The following is a 5,326-nucleotide window of genomic DNA, read 5'->3' on the forward strand; positions in this document are numbered from 1 at the left end:
TCAGCTGTGAGCATCTCCTGGGTCTGAGGAAGGTGGAGTTACAGGGTGACATCAGTGAACTGGGTGTTTCCTTGTTTCCCCTTTGCCAGGTGTCGTGTCCCAGGTGCTGGTGCAGGAATCGGGCCCAGGACTATTGAAGACCCTCTCCCTTACCCGCTCAGTCTCTGGATTATCCATCACAAACAGTGCTCAGCCCCCAGGGATCCCTCAGCCCCCAGGGAAAGGGCTGAGGTGACTGGGGTGCTTTGGTTCTGGGAGTAGCACAGCATACAAGATGTCTCTCCAGAAATGTCTCTCCACCTCCAGAGACACCTCACAAATTCAGTTTTCCCTGCAGCTCAGCTCCGTGATGACCTAGGACACAGCCCTGTGTTACTGTCCCAGTTGGTTCAGTGAGAAGTCAGGGTGAGTCCAGACACGACCCTCCCTGCAGGGGCCTCCCCAACCACCAGGGGGCGCTCAGGGTCATCAGGAAACAAGAGGACCCATTTCAGGGCAGGTGCAGAGGTTGGTACGGAGGGATTCTCTCTCAGAAGCTGTGGTTTCTCCACTGGATCATTGCCACCCCGGAAGCCTCATCCACAATGATTCCAGGGAACTTTCTTGTTTCTAAACTTGAGACGTTTTTCATGGATTCAGGCTTCTCTGTCTTTCCCCATCTATCTTTGGAAGAGCCGCACAGATATATTTCTTCTTGAGACCTTTATTTGAAGATTAGGTTAATACTTTCTGTTATTACTTGTCAAGTTTTTAATCGTTTAATGACATAAATAATTTTTACTGTTGAACTTTAAATCTGCTTTCCACCATCAGATGGATTTATCCTACCATCCCCATTAGATATATTTATTCAATCTCTTTATATAAGTATGAATCAAGATATTTGTTTCATACATTGTGTTAAGGTTATATACTAAGGCATTTTCTTTGCTTCTGTAATTGTGACCACTTGTCAGCCACGGGGAGCTCTTTCAGATTGTCTCCTGTATCCTCTTTATGGGCCCCCATCCATTTCTGTGAACTTCCTTACTTTCTGGTGCTACAAGAGTCTGCAGGATAATCATGTGTATTCTCTTCTCTGGCCCTAGAATTAGCCATGCCTCAGCTGAGTTGCGGATCCTTTTCTGGAGAATAGTAACAGGAATCAGAAGACTGGGTATTAGGATACTAATGTTGGTGTCCTGTCTACTGGGAGCATTGGCTCTAGACCCTATAAGCTAAAAGACCTTGGAAATATATCTGTGTGCACTACCCCACATATACACACAGACGTCTGCAACTAGCTCTGTATCTCACCTTCTGACCTGTGTTAAGGTAAATGTGAGACAATTCTTACATCTCCAATCCTAGTGCAACAACACATGGTTAAATCCAGAGTTTCCTCCTTGCTTCTCTGTTACTTTCCATCCAACAGTAAGAAACCTCTCTCCACAGATTCCATCCAGCTACTAATTGTTCAATTCCACATGCACAGTAGTAACTGAATGCTTAGCCTGACTCCTGATGGAAATACCGTTATCCACCAGGCTCTAGTGCTTACGTGCAGTGGCTTAGAACTTAGTCTTCAGACTCCACTCATTTCCAAAGTCAAAACCTACTTTCCCTCCTTCTCCAGCCATGTTAATTCATAGATTCACTATATTAGGTATCATCTATACAGTGTGCATCGTTCCACCCTTCAGTCTCTGAACTTCTAAATGAAATTTATATTTATATTAAAAAGGTTCTCCTATTACTGTATATATTTTGACATATTCGTAGTGCAATGGTTCCACCACTGCAATTTCATAGAGAAGAATTTCACTATCCTTAAATATTGTCCATGTTTATCTTATGAAAATCCTTCTCCCAAATTCCTGCTAAATGCTCATCTGACTGGTTCATATATAGACTTGCCTTTTCCCAAAGGTGAAATAGATGAAACTGAACGTTTTCAGACCGATTTTTTAATTAGCAATATGCATTTAGGATTCCCTCATGTCGTTTCATGGTATAATAGTTTAATATTTAGATTGCTGAATACAATTTCACAGCATGGATACATCGCTCACTGTTTATCTGCTAATTTATGGAAGAACGTATTTGTGGCTTCCATTTTTTCTCTATTGTAAATGAAGAGACCACAATAATTCATGGGCAGTCAATGATGGAGCTCTAAGTATCAAGTCACTTATGTAAATATTACAAGCATGACCTCTGGGGTCTTACATTAAGCTCTGTCTAGGTGTGTAAGTGACTGCTCGGCCCACAGGGCCTGCACCCACTCACCCTGCTTACTCATGGGCAGCACTCCCGCCTCCCACCATCAGTCAGTGTTGGTCACAGAGAATGTGGTCATGACCAGGACCTGCAAACTCCACCCAAATGAATGAGGTTCCCCAGGGAGCTCTGTGTGGACGTGAAAACCACCCCCAAGTCGTATGTATTGTTTATGACTACAGAACTTTGACTCCAATTTGCATGCTGTTCTTCTGATCCTGGTGAGTTCAGCTGGACCCGAGCTGTTGGGTGGACTCCCTTTTGTTCTCTGTGACTTAGAAGCCTAGCCTGAAGGCAGCCAGGCTGTTTTCTTGGCCGTTTTTCTCCTGGCTCACTGCCTAACCTTTAATGCCTTACCACTCTTATGGTAAGAAAACAAAACAAAAATGAAAACAAAACACAAAAGTCAAATCCAACCAGGAAAAGATAGCTTATGAGAGAGATAACCTTGAGATCTCAGAAAGATCCAGTGTAGCCAGGCCAACCTGCTACTCATTGCTACTCACCACTACCCCCTCCCCGCCCCCCCCCCGCCTTCTGATTACCTCTTGACCTTTGATTGGAGGCTGTTTTCATTGATTTCTTATGGTGAGGATGCTGGAGAAGAGATGCTTCTCTCACTCAGAAGGAGATCCTGGGCCCATATTTTCACTTCAGCTGCTCAAATGACAGGTTTAAATAAGGATGAAGAATCCAAAAGAGGAATTCAGGTGGGTACATTATACAGAGACAAGATTATTTTTATATCCTCTTCACTCTTCATGCTTCAGAAGTCGACCCATTAGCACTTTGGCTCCGTGTTCTCCTGCTCCTTGTCCCAAACCTGCCCCCATCTTAGGAGGGAGTGGGTGCGAGGGTGGGAAAACCCAGCTTCTTCGATAGGTACTGTAACACAAAGCCAGTGAATTGCAGGCAAAAACCACTTCATCATAATTTGCAGGAAGCTCTGTCCTGGTGTTTTTTTTTTTTGGTACGCGGGCCTCTCACTGCTGTGGCCTCTCCCGCTGCGGAGCACAGGCTCCAGACGCGCAGGCTCAGCGGCCATGGCTTACGGGCCCAGCCGCTCCGCGGCATGTGGGATCTTCCCGGACTGGGGCACGAACCCGCGTCCCCTGCATCGGCAGGCGGACTCTCAACCACTGCGCCACCAGGGAAGCCCTACCTTTGACTTTTAAATGAACACTGAAATCAGCCTCTCTGGGGTATCTCGCTATTTTCTTCTTTCAGGTGCTATGGGACACCTTCAATCCTTTTTAGAGAAGGAGGACTGGAGCAGTGCCCTGTGCCCTTCCGGCAGGAGAGAAGCTCATACACTTTATCGTTTCTCTCTCCCATCTTTTGTCTGAGGGAATCCCAGAAATAGCTATGATGGTAAAATATGTGAACGGCTTACTATTTATATCTGGTCTTCAGGTGCCATAATAATCATAATACATATAATTAAATATGTCCAACTAAGTTGGTGGTAAGTCTTATCTCATTTCAATGTTACTGTTCGTATTTGAAAATCCAGGATAGTTTCATCTGGAACCGGCTGTTCTGTCATTCATCAGAACTGGCTTTCTGGAGAACTGTGTTGTGCCTCCGTGATCATGCTGTGCACCCCATGCTGGAAGCTTCACTCCCCTCCCAGTGGGAGCGCAGCTTCTCATTTCCTCAGCCTTCTGTTCATGATTTATGGATCAGATGGAGGATGATGTTGGCTCCATCTGGAAGGTGGGTCAGGCAGTCTTTGAGGAGACACATTGGAGGTCTTGAAATAGTGCTCTGGATACAGACTCCATAAGTAGAGAGACTGATATGGAAGAGAAGAAAGGGCTGGACTCTCCGGAAGTGAAATCAGATTTCTCCTAGAGTGGACTTCGTCAAAGACAGAGGCTCAGCACAGTTGAAGGCAGGCATTAAAAACCCTTTCTGATCTCAGATACCTCCCTCAGAGCCCTGTCTGAGCACCGAAACTGGCCACAAGTAGACTGTTGGCCATTGGGCTAAGTCAGTCAGAAAAGCTGACTGTGTTACCGAGGAGGAGTAATATCTTGGCACCTACTGGAACAGTTACACCATTTCTTTGCCAGACTTGTCAGTCCAATGAATTGTAAAGGGTGAGGGGTACCCTATCCCATGCTCATACCTCCCCCCAACCCAAGGAGGTCAGCCATCTCCCTGAATCCTGTGTTCATAATTTCCTTGTTTTTATTTTCATCTGTGTGAGGATAACACAGTTCATTCATCTGTTCTCCTGTGGACAGGCATTCAGGATTTCCAGGTTTGTGCTGTTTAAACAGTGATGTTATTAACATTCTTGTATATATTATAGGGTATACATGGGACAGAGTTTCTTATGTGTATATATCAAGAGTGAAAGTGCTAGACCATAGAGTAGGTGAATGTTTGGCATTACTAGATAATCCAAAATTATTTTCTAAAACGATCATACTAATTTACATTTCTACCAGCAGGGCATAAGAGATTTTGTGAATCCACATCTCCTCCATCCTTCCCACAACCAGTGCCAACAACTTGGCATTATTGGACTTTTTAATTTTTGCCAATCATATAGATACAACTCATATGTCTCGTGTTTTGATTTGCATTTCCACGCTCACTAATGAGGTTGAACATTTGCTTTATGTGTTTACTGGCCATATGTGTTTCTTCTGTTTTGAAATTTCTGTTCATGTCTTGTGCTCATTTTTCAGTTGGGATATAAGTACTTTAAACTGATACATAGGAACAGTGATTTTTCTAAGGAATAGAATTAAGTTTTATTCTAAAATTAGGATTCTACTCCCAAATGAAGTTGGCACACATTATTTTATATATTAATATTATTCTTACTCTAGGAAAACCTTAATTGCATCTGAAATTCAGAGGGTATGAATGGGCAGCCACATTCACGACCTTTGGAATATTACAATCCTGAATTCAACAATTTTCAACCATCTCAACCATTATCATCCTGCTTTCCCCATCCACTTCTAGTCTAAACCACCCTTGTCTCTCACTTTGACTAATGCAACAGCTTCCTAACTGGTCTCTCTGCTTCTATTCTTGCCCTCCTCAGTCA

This window comes from Delphinapterus leucas, chromosome 3 (genome assembly GCF_059928025.1).
Source record: "Delphinapterus leucas isolate spDelLeu-1000000601 "Yukka" chromosome 3, BTC_Dleu_Yukka2, whole genome shotgun sequence".
Lineage (NCBI taxonomy): Eukaryota > Metazoa > Chordata > Mammalia > Artiodactyla > Monodontidae > Delphinapterus > Delphinapterus leucas.